This window comes from Choloepus didactylus, chromosome 10, assembly GCF_015220235.1.
Source record: "Choloepus didactylus isolate mChoDid1 chromosome 10, mChoDid1.pri, whole genome shotgun sequence".
Lineage (NCBI taxonomy): Eukaryota > Metazoa > Chordata > Mammalia > Pilosa > Megalonychidae > Choloepus > Choloepus didactylus.
Window position 1 is genome coordinate 23175306 of NC_051316.1, and position 18035 is coordinate 23193340.

Here is an 18035-nt window from a genome sequence, read left to right on the forward strand (position 1 = left end):
GGTCATAGAGTGGATGGTATTTCTGACCAAATATTTAAATATAAACTTTTTCAAAATTTAATGAATGACTACCCTTGTGAAGGACATTTACAATAAAGAAATAAAAGAACTCAGGGAAGAGATGGTGAGAATCCAGGAGGAGATATTTCAATTTTGGTAAACTACTAGCTAACTTGGAGAACAACAACAACAACAAAAAACAGAGAAAACACATACACAAAAGAGGACAGCTATTGGGGAAATAACTACAGAAGTGGAGGAAATTTAAAATGTAAGAATTTAGTTTTCTCAGTTTATTCAAATTTTAGTTAGAAAATCTTATTGAAATATATAATTTTTTTTTTTTTGGAAAATATAAGTTAACCAGACATTCCAGAAAAGCTAGAAAAATGTAAATAGATTAACTTTCATACCAAATAATAAAGATACCAAACCCTCAGAATATCAGGTGGTCGTTAGTTTCAAAGTGAATTCTACCACTCCTTTTTGGAGCACATAATTCCAGTGCATCTGAAACTGCTCCAGAAAATTGAAAACTGAAGAAAGCCTCTGAATTCTTTCTATGAAATGAGAATGACATTGATACTAAATTACTAATAAGTTAAAAATAAAATTACAGATTATGATAGTTTGAAGTTGTATGTATCCCAGAAAAATATGTTCTTAATCTAATCCATTCATGTGGGTGTGAAATCATCATAAGTAGGACCTTTGCACAAGGCTACTTCAGTTAAGGTGTGGCTCAACTTAGGGTCAGGATGTGCCTTAATTCTCTTACTGGAGTCCTTTATAAACAGAATGAATACAGAGAGAGAGGCAGAGAGAGAAAGAGTGAGAGAGAGAGCCATGGAAGCAAGAAACTGAAATCAATGAAACCTGAAAGAGAAGAGAGAGACCAACAGACTCCACCATGTGCCTTGCCGTGTGATAGAGGAGCCAAGGATCCCCAGTAGCTGGTCTTCAGGAAGAAAGTATTGCTCTGATGAGGCCTTGATTTGGACATTTTCACAGCCTCCAACTGTAAGCTTGTAAGCCAATAAATCCCCATTGTTTAAGCCAAACTATTCCATAGTATCTGCTTTGAACAGCCTAGGAAACTAAAACCCAGACTAAACTCAGTTATGACTATCTGTGCAAAAACCCCAAAATAAAAATATTAGCAATGAATTAAAAAAATATACTTCATAATCAGCTGCTTTTATTCCAAAAATGCAAGGATGGGTTAATCTTACAAAATATACTAAGGTGATTCAATCTCTACTTACAACTGATTGAAATCACAATGGAGAAAAAGCCAAGGCAATGCCCAAGTACAAAGCTTTCAGGTCACTGCTCTTCGTCTCAGTCACCTGATGTTTTTTCTTCCCACCATTTAGAAGATGGGAATGGAAGAAGACTACATGCCATAGAAAATGAGTATTGTTCTTACAGACTGATAGTAATACAAGTTAAGATGAGAAAGAAAAACAGGCCAAAATTATATAGGCTAAATATATTCCAAAGCAAATAGCTTATTGTTAGCTAGATTGCAAAAAATCCACCTCATCTAAAATAAAGCTTATTATTGCTATTTAAGGAGTCCATAAAAAAAGAAAGATTGCTGTATTGCTACAAATTTGGCAGCATTTAAGTTCTGACTGTGTTTCTTCTTATGTTATTACAGTCTAGAAATAATAAAAAAGTTGTATTGACATCGAGTTCTGTTTTACCTTGCACAATTGTTTGGTTATGTAAGGGAAAAAAATTAATCAACCCATTGTTTAGACATAATGCATTGTTTATTCACTGTGTACTTGGTAAATGAATTCTTTAGAGGTACATTAACAAGAAATGAGAAAATGAAACTCCTGGATATTCAACTGCATAAAACAGACACAGTTTTAAAACTCATGACTTTAAGTAGTTTACGCTGAATACAATGGATAATGTGAATGAATTTCATTTCCACGCATTCAAATGATGGTGATTTTTAAAGAAAAATTAAGCAAGTTAAATAAATAATGCTATTCTATTAGCTTAGCAAAGATCAGTTGAAGCATAATTTCTCATTTTATTTGGGCTCTCAAGCAGCTATACAAATGTAGTTTTCAAGGACAATTACCTTTTCTTTTTTGCTTCGGAAGTATGAAAACCACTGTGAGATTTTTTCTGCTCGTATGAGTTCTTTTGTGCATCTCTTTTGGATTGTGCCTGATTTTGATAGATGTTCTTTTAGAAAGCTGGTATATAACATAACAGTGCATGTGATCTTGCCAAGAATATATAAACTGAAAGTACAATGACATGGCTTTGACAGGGCTGCACAAAAACATCCCTTGTGATGTTATTACGGAAAGCTTTCTACTCAGTCAAAATGGAAATTTATGAATTATCTCCTTACTGGATATACTTTAGAATGTATCCGAAGTGGCTTTTGATAATCTAAAATGTTATGTTTATGTGAGTGCAAGAGAGAGAGATTCTGTCCTCATGGAGTTCATAGCCATTTACCATGAGTAGCACATTTGCTTTAGTTTTTGCCACTAGCTGAAGAACATCACAAATTCTCAGTGATCATTTGCATAAAAATGATCCTGACAAAAGGCATGCAGTGGGCATTGACTGAAATGTTTGGGTTATCTTCTATTCCTACAGAAAGAGAAGAGATGGGAGTTTGTTTCCAGAATGATAAGACAAAGATAGGAGCAGTATGGAGTGCATATATGTACACATATATATACATATATATATTTAATACATTTTTTATTGTGAACTTTAAAATACATACAAAACAGTGATATCTTTCAAGGTATGATTCAACAGGTAGTCAGAGAGCAAATTTCAGAGAATATCATGGGTCACATTTCTACAACTTCGGCCATTTCCATTATTGTAAAATACAACAGACACACACAGAAAGGTGTCAACTTTTGATGTACAGCTCAATGAGCAGTTATATATGTAAACTCTAAAACTGCCATGGGTCACAGTTGCACAGTTTCAGTTCTTTCCTTACTAAGCAATATAGGGCATATACAGAAAGGTGAAGACCTTTAAAGCACAATTCAATAAGCAGCTACAGAGCAAATTCCAAAGGATGCCATAGGTTACAGTTCCACCATGTCCTTTACCTCCTTCTAGCTATTCCAACACCACAGCATCTAAATATATATATATTCATATAAAGTTTAATATTCATAGACCTTTTTAGACTCTTATCTTGTTGTTGCTACCCCTTCCTCTCACTTAATCTCTTCTCCGTCTTCATAGATGTCCAGGCTGTGACCACCCTAACTTGTTCATACTGAAAGGGGGTGTCGACACTATGGAGAAGGGGGCTGCGTCTGATTGCTGTTCTCAAAGAGGCTGTTGCCTCTGGCTTTTAGGACTTGTTGGGCACAGGAACACTCTGGTGGATTTAAACTTCTGAAAGATAAAACTTAGCGAGTGAATTTTTTATAGAATCTCAGGTAGGGACCTAGGTATTTGGGGACTACTTTTGGTAAGGGCATGGCATACTGTGGCCATTTGGGATGTCCAGCTGGAGCTTGCATAAGAGAAACCTCCAGGATAGCCTCTTGACTCTATTTGGGATCTCTCAGCCACTTTCTTTTTTCTCCCTTTTGGTCAAGTAGGTATATCCAATCACTCATTTCCAGGGCCAGGCTGATTCCTGGGAGTCAAGTCCCATGTTGCCAGGGAGATTCATTGCCCTGGGAGTCATGTCCCTGGTTGGGAAGGAGGTTAATGAATTTATTTGCCGAGTTGGGCTTAGAGAGAGAAAGGCCTTGGCCCATTTTTAAATTGGGTTGCTTGTCTTTTTGTTGTTGAGTTGTAGGAGTTCTCTATGTATTGTGGATATTAAACCCTTATCAGATAGATGGCATCCAAATATTTGGGTTTCCATATACCATCCCACGACCAACACCTTGCGTTGGTGTGGAATATTTGTAATAATTGATAATACCACATTTTAATAATTGTACTATTAATTAAAGCTCACGGTTTAAGTTAGGGTTCCCCATTTGTATAGTGTAGTTCCTGGATTTTTAAAAAATATTTTATTGTTACCATATATATAATCTAAATATTTCCCCTTTTAATCATATTTGGAAATATATTTCAGTGCTATTAATTACTTGGTTTGCAATGTCGTCCTACCATCACCACCATCCATTACTAAAACATTTTCCTTCATTCAAATGGGAACCCTGTACAACTTAAGCCTTAATTTCCCATTCCTTATCCTTGCCCTATCTCTTGGTAAACTATATTCTAGATTCTGACTCTATGTGTTTGCTTATTCTAATTGTTTCAAATCAGTGAGATCATACATCATGTCCTTTTGTGTCTGTCTTATTTCACTCAAAGAGCTCCATATATTTTAATCACGTTAATTAAAATCATATTTCTACTTGGAAATCATTTTTACTGTCTTGATCTGAGGTAGTTGGTTTTGATGGAAGAATTATCTGCTCTATGGCTTTGCTCAGGAATCAATGAATCCAACAAAAGGTGGTTCTTTTAAATTTTAAACCATGTAGACAGTGGGGCTCTATGCCACAAAGAACAAAAGTGAAAATCACATCTGGAATTAATCAAAGGAGAACTCTTTTTACTCGTTTATTCAGGTAAAGCTGTCAGTAGGGTACTTGGAAACATTTTTGATACCTAATCTTTTAACACATTGAGAGTATACTTACAGAATCATAGGGCTATATTTATATACCTCTATTGTGCTTACAGGTAAAGATATGTTAAAGGTTGATGATTTGTCCAATAAGTAAATCCTTTGATGCTCTTTATATAGTAACAATGTAACTATGTAACTACATTCTAATATCATAAAGACAAGGGGAGGGTCCTTGCAAAACGTCAAGGCACTAATAATGAGTATGTAGCAGAGATAAAATTTTAAAGGAAAACCAGTGGAACGAAGAGTAAAAATATAAGTGACATGGAAAAAATTACATCAAGGTTGGAAGGATATTTCATGCGAGCCCTAGCTTAAGCCAACTGACTAGTATTTAAGATGGAAGAATGTAAGAAAACTGCAATTATTGTGAGAAATGCTAAACCTCAAAATAAAAACCATGATTTTGTACTTGAAATAACAAAGCATTTGATTTCCTCTCCTCCAAGATAATGCTACCCTGCTCTTGCCCTGGGTAGCCTGCTGGTGACCAGCACTGGATTTTGTCCTCATTGAGGTCCTTGACATACATCAGCTTTGGCGTGGACAAGCATACCCATCATTTTCAGTCAAAGGGAGGAGCAGGGCAGCATCTACTTTCTTAAATGATAATTTATTGTTGGATTTCTTGTTTTTTTTTTTTTTTAATCTAAGTGTATGTTATTTTTTTGGAATTCTACAATACCAAGTAAGTAACATTTCCAACTGATACCTTGGAGGATTTTTTCCATTTCAGTGAACTTTTAACCAATGTAACTTTATCGAGGATGTTCTGGAGAATTTAATAATGTATCCCAACAAAATATCTTAATTAACAAGAGATACAAATGTGCACATTTAAAAAGTACACATTCTTAGGTTTAGAAAAGGGGCCTAAAATTATTTGCAGACCATTGTCCATAGACCTCTAAAATACATTGAGATATATTTGTTCTGCCAACTTCACAGTTCATCTTTATGTTCATAAAGTGTCATAGCAAATCAGAAAGGATTTTCAATGTTTATCTGGTTTCAGTGTCCTTGGCAGATAAACCAACGGGAAGACTCTAGGCCAGTATTGGATTTACCCTGATTTCATTATCCTAATCTACACATATAATGTGAAAGAAGGTACCTTAATGTTTTATACAGAGATATCTTTGTGCCAGAAAGGTATGTGAAGTATAATGACATTTTAATGGGGTGTATTATTAAACAGATCAAGATTTACTATAGATTAAAAATGCCTTATTCACCATTAAGAGAAACCCATGAATAGGGGACTTATTCTATCATAAACATTATAGATAAAGAAGCTCTAATATAAATGAATATTGAATGCATATAAATCTGTTTTTAAATTTGCTTCTTAAAACCCAATTTGCTCTATGCTGATAGAAGTTGACATTGTAGTTAACTCTGGGAAGAGACAGGAGGAAGCTTCCGGGGTGATGCAGATGTTCTATATTTGGATCTGGATGGCAGTTGCACATATCTAGCTACCTATATGTAAATAAAGATACATTATTGTGCTTTACACTTAAAATTTGTGAATTTTATGTAACGTATGCCTAATAGAGTACATACATACCTACAGTGGTTTGAAATTAACAAAGACAATAATGTAAGGTGACATAAAATTAATCTATCTGTGATGATCATCAATATTTTAGGCAGATTATTACAAAATCAGCAAGCGATATTATTGATGTCATTTTTCTTTCTGGGATCAGATTTGCAGAGATTCTAGCAACTTGGGAAAATTCAAAAACACATATTTGAATGTTCAGAACTTTTTTATTATAACAGAGTAAATATCATTGATTTAGTCAAGCAAGACTCTACAGAGTCTCATTATAGCAAGAATCTAGTTGGGAATGAAAAATAAGGAGGTGCTCCTTTTTTCTATAAATAAACAAACAAACAAACAAACAAATAAATAAAACAATTGGTCTTTTTTGTGTCCAAAACTGATATGATGTTCAGAAGATGACTCATTCTTTTAACAACTGCCTCTACAAATTAGCAGTTTGGAATATGTGTACATAAAAAATGAAAACTGACTTTGGTAAATGTAATTTTTATTGTATGAGTATTTCATTTATATATGAAATGAAGCCCTTTCAACTTTTGTTTTACCTGCTACTTTATATTTAATGTACGTTGTGATATTACATTTTTTAGTGGGAAATTTTCCTTCTCAGTGTAATTTCCTTAATGAACTAATACCTAACTAATCAACTAGTTAAGAACCTCAGATCCTTGGAATCAGTTATATTATTGATGGAGAACTTTGCCAGGTAGCCCTTAAAAACATTATGTCTACAAATCTGTCAAAGTTGCAGTTTTACTCAGTCTGCACTATATTATGCCTTTATTAAAATGTGGTAGAATCTGAGACACAGATATACTCCTACATTGTGTTAGAGAAAATGTCCATTTTAATATTACTCTTTTGACATTTAAACTTCCTAATACATAGGTTCCAGGTTAAAGGGTGGGCTCATGCTTGGTGTCAGAAAATCATGAGAATGTTTTATTTTATTGTTTAAAAAAGATTTCATTTTCAATCTCTTGCATGAACTGATAGTGTAGTTATGAAGATTCCATTCTGAATGTTTGTAATATTATTTATTTTTTACTAAAAAACAAACTGATAGCTTCATCATTTATGGGAATAATGAAATTTTAATATCATTCATTTAATTAACTAGTTTATTTAATTTCTCAGTGATTGCAATAGCCTGAATGAAATCATCTACTTAATTGCCCAATGCATTTTTGTCCATTGATTATTGGCCCATAGTGAAGGGGAGACACACCTGGGGGCTTTCTTCATTTATTTTTTGTACTTTGCAGGGACACAGAATTGTATTGGAAAAAATGTTCTGCACCCAATAAGCAATTGATTGACCTATCATGAAAGATGACTGGTAAATGAAGGGACTTTATTCTTTCATGACGGCTATCGTAGTTCCCAAGGTGGCCTGACACGTGGGAAAGAGGGTACCTGCAGTCTGTAGGCTGGGAGGTAGGACTTCTCCACAGACCACTCCTCTGACCTTGAGGAGGAAGCCACTTAACCTCCCCAGGCCTCAGGTATTTTATTTGTGAAATGGTAAAAGTTAGACTTCTGACTTTAACACTGTGTCTTAATGGCAACTATTTCCCCCACCCCTGTCCTATACAAGGGCCAATTTTTATCCTGTTAAGATAGGAGTGATACTGGACAAACATGGTGGATTCTCAGCCAGATGTGTTCAAATAACCAATTCCTGAGACACTAGGGTTTCAAAGAGAGAGAGAGTTTATTGCTAGGCACAAAGCAAGAGATCAGATGGCCTTTGGCCAAAAATATGTCTTCCTGAACTGCAGTAATTCTGATTGTTTTATAGTATCAAAAATGGGCAGCCTGGTCCCAGCATCATGGGATTAAGAAAGCCTTCGTGACCAAAAGGGGGGAGAGAAATGAAACAAAGTAAAGTTTCAGTGGCTGAGAGATTTCAAATGGAGCTGAGAGGTCATTCTGGAGAGTTATATACATAGGTGTTAAAAAGATATCCCTTTTTAGTTTTTAGTGTATTGGAATAGCTAGAAAGAAATATCTGAAACTGTTGAACTGCAACCCAGTATCCTGGCTCACACTCCCTTTATCCGGTGTATGGACAGATGAGTAGAAAAATGGGGACAAAAATTAAATGAATAATGGTGGGGGATGTGGGAGATGGGATGTTTTGGGTGTTCTTTTTTAACTTTTATTCTTACTTTTAACTTTTATTCTTACTTTTTTTTTGGAGTAATGAAAATGTTCAATAATGATTGTGGTAATGAATGTACAACTATATGATGGTACTGTGAATAAATGCTTGTACACTTTGGATGATTGTAAGGTATGTGAATATATCTAAAAAAACATGGAAGAAAAAAAGTAAAAAAAAAAAAAAGGGCAGGTTTTAGGATAAAGAGCACAATGGCCTCAGATGATATAATTAGAGGTGATCTAATTGTTGAGCATGCACAGACTGATTACATGCCTAGACATAGAACATATGTAAGAAAATGGCAGCCTTAAAAATATGATGATGGGTGTGATTTTTAGTATTATAGTTTATGAGGTATAGGTCACTTATGGGTTAAAGTCTAAGCTATTACGCATGTTAGGCAGGTCCATTTTGGTTAGATCCAGCTAGCTTATCAAGATAACTTTGAAATTGGGGTGGGTTAGTTCTGGGCTGACTCAAGGCTCTTCAATAATAAACATTAGGGGCTGTTTTTAGTGATCATAAGACTCTAAAGTCAAAAAACTGTATAAAATAGGTACAAGTGAGGGTTAGTCACAAAGTTTTTACCATCACAAGGACACAAGTTAAAGGCTGTACAATCATCATCAGAGATGAAGGCAGCTGGATTACAGTTCAGAGATTTCAGGTATTTCCCTCTGTCTACTCTAATATACCAGAAAGTAAAGAAGGAGCATCTGTATAATGACTTAATAATCATAATCATCCCTTAAATCCTAACTTCTCAGTTACAGGAGCTGAAACGTGACAATCTTGAGTAACAACAGAAGGCGAGGATTCTGCTTAAATGGTAGTGGTGGGAGTGTTTAAAGCTAGTCAGCTAGTGAAGAGCTCTTCTTTTGCTATTGGATTACAAGTTGGAGTCAGATATGGGTGCCTTGATTCAAAATGGGAACACTTCTGAGACAGTGGGAGTCTAAACGAGAAGAAAAAAGTGGAGTGGTTATGGGAGCCCCTCTAGAATCCTAGTTCCTTTTGCCTACACATACCTAATTGACTAGTGTAAGGGTAAATACAAATCAACATAAGAAAACAATTCTCCCTGATGCAAAAATGGGAAGAGACTCTCCCCCAGTTATGGATTGAACTGTATCCTCCCAAAAGATATGGTGAATTCTAATCCTCAGCATCTCAGGATATGACCTTATTTGGAAATTCATTACAGTTGGAAGTAGGCAAGTTAAAATGAGGTCATGATGGAGTGAAGTGGGCCCTCCCTCCAATATGTCTGGCGTCCCTATAAGAAGTTTCTGTTGTTTTAAGTCATATAGTGTGATACTTTGCTAAGACAGTCTGGGAAATTAAGACACCCCCCACCCTTGCTTTTCTTAAAGCATTTCATTTAGTAAATTGGTGATGAAAAATTCTTTCTCTTCCTCTTTGAGATGTATATAAATCTTCTTGAAAAGCTAAATAAGGCTCTTGCTAGTTTTACAAGGGAATATGTTTCATAGGAATTGAAACTCTATCTTTGAAATGTAATAATCAAGGAAGATAGCAGCTGTATCTCCCAGTCTCCATGAGAAGTTGGGAGTCTAACTTCAGTGGAAGACTGGCTCCAAGTTGCAAATTTATCTCCTGTTGTAAAGATATGAGAAGTTTAGTTTCCCTTTGGACAAAGGAAACACAAAAGATGACTCCAATGACCATGTGCATGTAGGGTGAACCATGTGTGACAGATGGTGCTGTCAAGTCCTGTTACTTAAGGACTAGTTATAGTTTATCTTGATGACTAGTTATTTGTCTTGAGAACAAGTATGCAGCGAGTTGTATCTGCCAGGCTGTATGAATGGGTGAGATTTCTTTCTGTTTTTGCAATCTCTTTACCTGTTCTACACATCATAGTCTGGTTTAACACCTAAAATAAAATTGCTTTGTCTTCTACCTTTCTGGAGCGGTTTTCTGGGTTGGCTGGAAATTTTACTCTTAATTGTTTCCCCAACACTTGATAATTGCTAACACTTGAGCATGTAAAGCAAAGTTCTGGAACCTTTTTCTGTAAAGGGCCAGATAGTAAATATTTTAGGCTTTGGGGAGGCGGGAGCTCACATACAGTGTCAGTGGTATGTTCTTCTTTGTTTTGACTTTTTGTTTTTCTTTTTAAGCAACCCTTTAAAAAAAAGGTTAAAAAAAAAAATCCTTCTTAGCTTGACTCTAATGAGAGATGGTCCCATAGTTTGCCAACTCTAAAGAGATGGAGGAAGTTGTATGAAAGCCACACCCTGAGACCTGTGAAGGACATTTTCAGAGGGTGATGTCTCCTTTCAAAGCAGCAAAGAGCACACATTCTGTCCCAGGTTTATTTCCTTCTGTCCTAGAATCTGGCTCCACCTCTGTCCTCAGAGAAGAACAGTGAAGTGAGAAGAGAAATACTCCAAGGGAATATTATGTATCTGTTTATTTTTGAATATGCAATGTAAAAGCTATTTTCCATCTCTTCACAATTTTTTATGAAAGACATCTTTTCTTCTTAATATGTTCTGTATGGCATGTAGACATGTTTTTCTGGGTGCACGGAAGTGCCAAGTAGCTCCTCTATTAGGGCTTCTTTGTCATCTGGGGATTTCAGCTCCACTTCTGGGTTTGCACAGTATAATTTCAAAGATTAAAAATAATTTAATTAACATCTCTGTAATTGAAACTTTAAAGATTAAAAAGATTCTAATTAAAATCTCTACTTGTTAGGATATTTTAGAAGTCTCAGTGCCTATACATTTAAAATGCTATGATTCTTAGCTAGGAAATGTCTTCCGTGTGTTATGATATTCAGAATAATGTCCATGGCAAGTTCCTAAATGTCATGGTAGTGCAAATTGCTTGTTGAAAGCTGGCTCCCCAAATGTCAACAGCATAACTTGTTGACTAAACAAAGCTGAGTTTATAGCTTACCTATTGTTCCAGTTTGCTAATGCTGCCCTTTTGCAAAACACCAGAAATGGATTGGCTTTTATAAAGGGGGTTTATTTGGCTACACAGTTAACAGTCTTAAGGCCATAAAGTGTCCAAGGTAAGGCATCGCCAATAGGGTACCTTCACTGGAGGATGGCCATTGGCATCTGGAAAACTTCTGCTAGCTGGAAAGGCATGTGGCTGTTGTCACTTGCTCCCAGGTTGCCTTTCAAAATGGCATTCTCTAAAGTGTTGCTCTTGGGGCATTTTGTCCTCTCTTAGCTGCAGCTCCTCTTCAAAATGTCACTCTCAGTTGCACTGCCTCTGGGCCTATGTGGCTTTTTTTAAAGTACTCCAGTGATCCAATAAAGACCCACCATGAATGGGTGGAGCAACACCTCCATGGAAATAATCAAATGAAAGTTTTCCCCCACAGTTGATTGAGTCACATCTCCATGGAAACACTGAACCAATAGTTTCCAACCTAATCAACACTAATACATCTGCCGCCACAAGACTGCATCAAAGAACATGGTGTTTTGGGGGACATAATACATCCAAACCAGCACACCTATGTAGTAGGCAGAATATTCCACCCACCCCCTGAGATGTCCATGTTTAATCCCTGCAACCTGTGTCTATGTTACCTGTTGAAAGGCAAATCGGAGTCAGGTCACCATTTACAGTGTTTTATCCAGGACACCAAAAGTGCTGCAGAAAGGAAGTTGATCACTTAGACAAAAAAAAAAAAAAAAAAAAAAAAAAAAGGCAGCATAGAGCTTTAAGGATTGGTAAGCAGTTTTCCAGAAGTTCACTTGAGTCCTATTGATTGGATGGAGTTTTGTCTGTCTCATAGCAGTGGGTTTGGGGCAAAGCAGGGCTTTATTTTGCTTGGGGCCAAGGGTAACTAACTAGAATCTTGACTGGCTCTCTGCATTTGCCCCCTCGATGGGGAATTTTCAAAGAGGAAGCTCAAGAGGGAGTAGGGCACGGGTTCAGGGAATTAACTCCTGTGTTGGTTCTGAGAAAACCCAGAAGCTGTTTTTGATTATATATATCATATCTTATGCGGCAAATGGGAATTAAGGAGATTACTCTGGATTATCTTTGTGGTCCCAATGCAATTGCAAGGGTCCTAAAAATGGAAGAGGGAAGCAGAAGAGGGGAACCAGAAAGATGCCACAGGAGAAGGACTTGGCCTGCCATTGCTGGCTTTCAAGGCAGAAACGGGCCCACAAGTCAAGGAAAGCTATCAGGCTCTAGAAGCTGGAAAAGGCAAGGAATAGATTCTCCCCTAGAGCCTCTAGAAAGAAACTCAACCCTGCCGACATTTTGATTTTAGCCCAGTGGGACCCATGATGAACTTCAGACCTGCAGAACTGAAGAAAGAGGTAATTTGCTATGACATTAATAGGAAAGGAATACACGATAAGGGAGAGTAAGGGCTCTAAAAATATTTTGTAGTATCTCAAAGGAGAGAACGTAAGGTCGGGATTTATTTAGAATTGGACACTTGGTTTCAGGTGAGTCTTTCAAGGAGGAGATTTGATTAGGATTAGGCAAGAATCATGATATAACAGAATTGGTGGAAGCAGCACGGTGAGTATTCGAAGGGAGGGACTCAAAGATTCTTAGGGAGCTAAGTCTGTTGATATCACCCATTGAGGAGTTGATGGGCCTTTTGGGAAGTTCCTGTAATGAACAATCAAACTAGTTTTTGGCTGGAACAATCCTGAAAAAGTAAAGTACTACTAACGGAAACAGTGGAATAGCAAAATCATGTTACTATAAACAATAAGGATGGTTTTGGTTCTCAGTGTCCAGGCTGGGTGTGGGATAGCCAGTCTTGGTTCCCCTGGTTCTAAAATTAATAGCTGATATTTCACAGAAAAACTTAAAGATGACAATGTACTGTTTTCACTGTGTATTAATCTAGGACCAAATGCAATAAACGTATGACTTAGAATAAAAAGGAAAAAGTATGGAAGCTAAATATGAAGAAAATCAAGTATACAGATGACTGCTTATTCCTATACTTATTTCTGAGTTCTTCCTTTGTACATTGTTAAAGTTAAAAACAAGAGTTAGACAACTGATAATAATTTTCAATTTTTAAGAAATTCTATTCTGACTACTTATAAAATGCTAATAAGGTAACAAATTCATGTCAATGAATGTTTGAAAAGAAAACAAATCAAGGATATTGTGATGCCATTTCAGGGACTGTCAGACTTTCTGTGAGCACCACAGGAGATTGTTAACTTGAGAGAAAATATGTCATTACTCCATAGTTCATTATGATGTAATGCTGGAAAAGGCAAGGAATAGATTCTCCCCTAGAGCCTCTAGAAAGAAACTCAACCCTGCCGACATTTTGATTTTAGCCCAGTGGGACCCATGATGAACTTCAGACCTGCAGAACTGAAGAAAGAGGTAATTTGCTATGACATTAATAGGAAAGGAATACACGATAAGGGAGAGTAAGGGCTCTAAAAATATTTTGTAGTATCTCAAAGGAGAGAAGGTAAGGTCGGGATTTATTTAGAATTGGACACTTGGTTTCAGGTGAGTGAGGGACACCTGTGACCACCTCCAAGGAAGGAGACTCACTGCATGGAGGGCAGCACAAGGCACACCAATGCCTGCCACCAGATATGGCAGTCCTGGGGTCCCAGCAAGCTCCAGGGTTTGCAGGTGTTGGGGTGGCCCACAAAAGCATGACTCTCATAGGCACTGGACAAAACAACATTTACTCACATAAAGGAAGAGACAAAACAAGGTCAGTTTCACTAGTGGGCATTGGTCCTCCATGGCCAGCGAGTCTCAATCTGCAGCCAAGGTTGGGAGATGCTCTGTGTGCAGCACCCTTCTTAGGCAATGTAGAAGGGGTTGCTACCTCCCCAATAGGAATAGATCACACAGCAGGATGGGTTAGGTGCCAAAAACTTACATACTTTAGCCAAGCTGTCTCAGGGAATGTTTTCATATGCCCAGGGCAAGAAGGGAAGGAAAGTGCCTGGAGACCAGGACCTGGTTGGGGATGGGTTTTACCTCCAGGCACTCCTGAGAAGGGAGGCAGCCCACGTTTACCATCCTGTCCTAGGAGCCAGGCTAACCCAGCCCCAGGTGCAGGCTTTATTTGTGGGTCAAGCAGGCTGCACTCAGATCGTCCCCTACCACAGCCCACTTTTTGATATATCAGCACAGTGATGCTTTTATAAGTCCCTTGAAACTGGCTTTTTGACAAGTTGGGAGGCAAGTATCTTTAATCTACCAGTAGGTAGTGAAAAACCTCCTGCAACTAGGTCCCACAGTTCCCATCTTTGACTACGGGAACACTGCCCATCCTTGATAAAGGGAACACAGCCTTAAAGCTTTGTTATTCTTTGTAAAACTCCTTGTAATTAAGTGTCTTAGTCCCTGGCTATGCTGATAAAGACCAAGTTAAATCTTGCTCTTTCCAGTCATGCCAATCTTTCTGACAAAGGGAGGGTCCATCATCCTGAACAATAAACAGACTTCCAAGCTGCACTGGTTTGTATACATTGTGCCCCCCAGAAAAAGCCATGTTCTTTGATGTAATCTTGTGGGAGCGGTCATATAAGTGTGGATTAAGTTGGGACGTTTGGATTAGGTTGTTTCCATGGAGATGCGCCCCACCCAACTGTGGGTGGTAACTCTGATTGGATAGCTTCCATGGAGGTGTGGCCCCGCCCATTCAGCATGGGCCTTGATTAGTTTACTGGAGCACTATATAAGCTCAGACAGAAGGAACAAACTTGCTACAGACAAGAGGGACACTGTGAAGAATAAACAGGGGCTGAGAGAGTAGCTGCAGATGAGAGACAGTTTGAAGATGGCTGTTGAAAGCAGACTCTTGCTCCGGACAAGCTAAGAGAAGACAAACACTCCAAGAGCAACTAAGAGTGACATTTTTGAGGAACTACAGCCTAGAGAGGAATGTCCTGCGAGAAAGCCATTTTGAAATCAGAACTTTGGAGCAGATGCCAGCCACGTGCCTTCCCAGCTGACAGAGGTTTTCTGGACACCATTGGCCATCCTCCAGTGAAGGTACCTGATTATTGATGTGTTACCTTGAACACTTAATGGCCTTAAGACTGTAACTGTGTAACCAAATAAAAGCCAATCCATTTCTGGTGTCTTGCATTCCGACAACATTAGCAAACTAGAGCACAAGCCTTAACCAAATGTCCCCTAGACCAAATGAACAAATGGTTTGTGAACCAGATGTTTACATTTTAGACACAATGAGGCAATTTTGTTAACCCAAATGGAACTAGATTGTGCTCCCTAATCTTTCTCATTTCTGGAAGAATCCATCAATGTCATCTCCCTGTTTTTTCCTTGTTCCTCTCCAATCATCTTCTTGTTCTTCCATAAATTTCTTTGATCCCAATAACGTATATAAGCCTAACTCTCACAACCCTTCAGGGTGGCAGGTTTGTGTGAGAACTTGGGGTCCCTGTCTCCGCCAGCTATTAAATCACTTTCCTTTGCCAGCAAACCAGTGTGACGAGTCATTCTTGCCATGTCAGGCAAGGACCCAAGACCTGCAGGGTCCCCTGCAGTAGGTCTAAAATAATACAGAATATCCTTGTTAATTTTTAAATCTCCAAAATAATATTTAATTTCAACATCAAACACTATTCATTATGACAACACATTATTCAATGTGATTAACATCAGAGTTAATATAAATGCCAAGGTGAATGTAAATATTTAAGAAATGACATAGCTAAGTTAATAAACCTCTGGTTCTTTACTAAGCAAATATCTTCTTACCAAGTTTATCAATCCCTCTTTCTGAAATGCTTATTTTCGATAGATTCAGTGGAAGCAAGAAAAGCTAACATTTGAAATGCACTAAACTGTGGGCAGTGGGACAGGTTTTTATTCTCCCATTGGCAAAGACTTTTGTCTTAGGTGACACATATACTATGATATTTGGTAATTAAATTTGAGAAATAAGTTTAAATACAATTAACAGAATTTATTATGATGATTATTTAAAGACAATAGCATTTTTATTCATGTGTCATTATCATAAATTAAATTCTTCCATTTAAGGAAGGGCAGCTTAATATTTTCTTAGGTACTGAAGATCAAAATTGGTAATCTAATATATATTAATTTCTCAAATATTTTTAAAATTTATAATTTTTTTGGTTTTTGGTTGTATATGGAATGAAAATTTGAGTTCAAACTAGATAAACATTTTCATTATTTTGCAAAGTTTACAAAATGCTATGCCTCTTTTCATGTGGCAATTTTAACATTCTTAGCATTCTTCAGCCTGTTAGAGATCCAGTATAATGATTCATGCCAAAAATAACACTTTGTCACCCCAGGTCACCGTATGGATTTCAAAAGAATGGGCATTTAGAAGGATTTAAGAAATTTAAGTGGCACAATATTTCCTGTTTTTCTTAGAACATATTTTTTTTCTTTATAAATATTTGTTGTGGTTCTGAAAATACTCAAAAGCACCTCTGGCCTTCCGGTTTATTCTGTTTGGCTGGCACAGTAGAGTTTGGCCAACATTTAAAATTCAGATTTCTCAGAATAATCCAGATTTCCAGCTCCTCATGAAAAATTAGAAGATCTGGCCATCCTGGGTGGGCATCCCTTCTGGGTAGAGCTGCCCCTTTAAAAAAGCCAATGGTCCCTGCCCAGTTCTATTCACTACTTACCTGTCCATGCAGAGTTTTGAGTCTGAGTTTCTCACTAAGACTCAAGCAACTTCACTGCCTTTGCATATAATTAACAATCCAGTTAATCAGGCAGAAGCAGAATTACAGCGTTTGAGACACATAGCCATTGTAATGGATTTACAAGCCATTAATGACAGCTACTGGCTTGGCTCTTTAATATCTTGCTCAGGGAAGCCATCTTTGATCTCCTCTCTCTTTTTGGTCATTGGAATGTTCCCACTTCACAGATTATCACACACTCCGTTTTTTAGCCTCCTGCTCCCCCAAATAGGATTAGTCTCGTGAGTCTCCAAACTTATTTTCCTCCTGGCAAGTATAATCTGGAGCCCTAAACCTTTAATTCAAAGCAGAAGATCTAACCTTGGAATTCCTGCCATAGACAGAACTGGCCAGCAATAGTCAAGGACAGACAACCCTTAAACATAGCAACTGCTACTGCACTTCTGCCAAGGACATATTTTCCCCCCATAAATCTCACTCTCAGGGATTGCCTGTTAAGTCTAAGGTCAGGGTGATGGTAGTGAAGTCCTCACAAGAAGCTTCTTTGGAAATTTACAACTGGAACCAGAAACTTATATTCTGTGGAGTAGATATCAATGACTTACTTGCTGCTGTTTTTTGCCTGTCATTGTGGTTGTGGCTGCTGTAACAAATAAGCACAAACTCTGAGGCATAAGACAATAGAAATTCATTCTCTCACAGTTCTGGAGGCCAGATGTCCACAACTGAGGTGTCATGGGACTGAGGTTGAGGTGTGGCAGGACCACACACTTCTCCAGGGGCTGCAGGGGAGAATCCATTCCTTGCTTTTCTGGCTTCTGGTGGCGGCCAGCATTCTTGCCTTGTGGCCACATCACTCCAACCTCTGCCTCTGTGACCACATTGCCTCCTTCTCTTCTGCATGTGTCAAATGTTCCCCTGCCTTCTTCTTATATGGATGCAACATGATGTGATATGATGGTA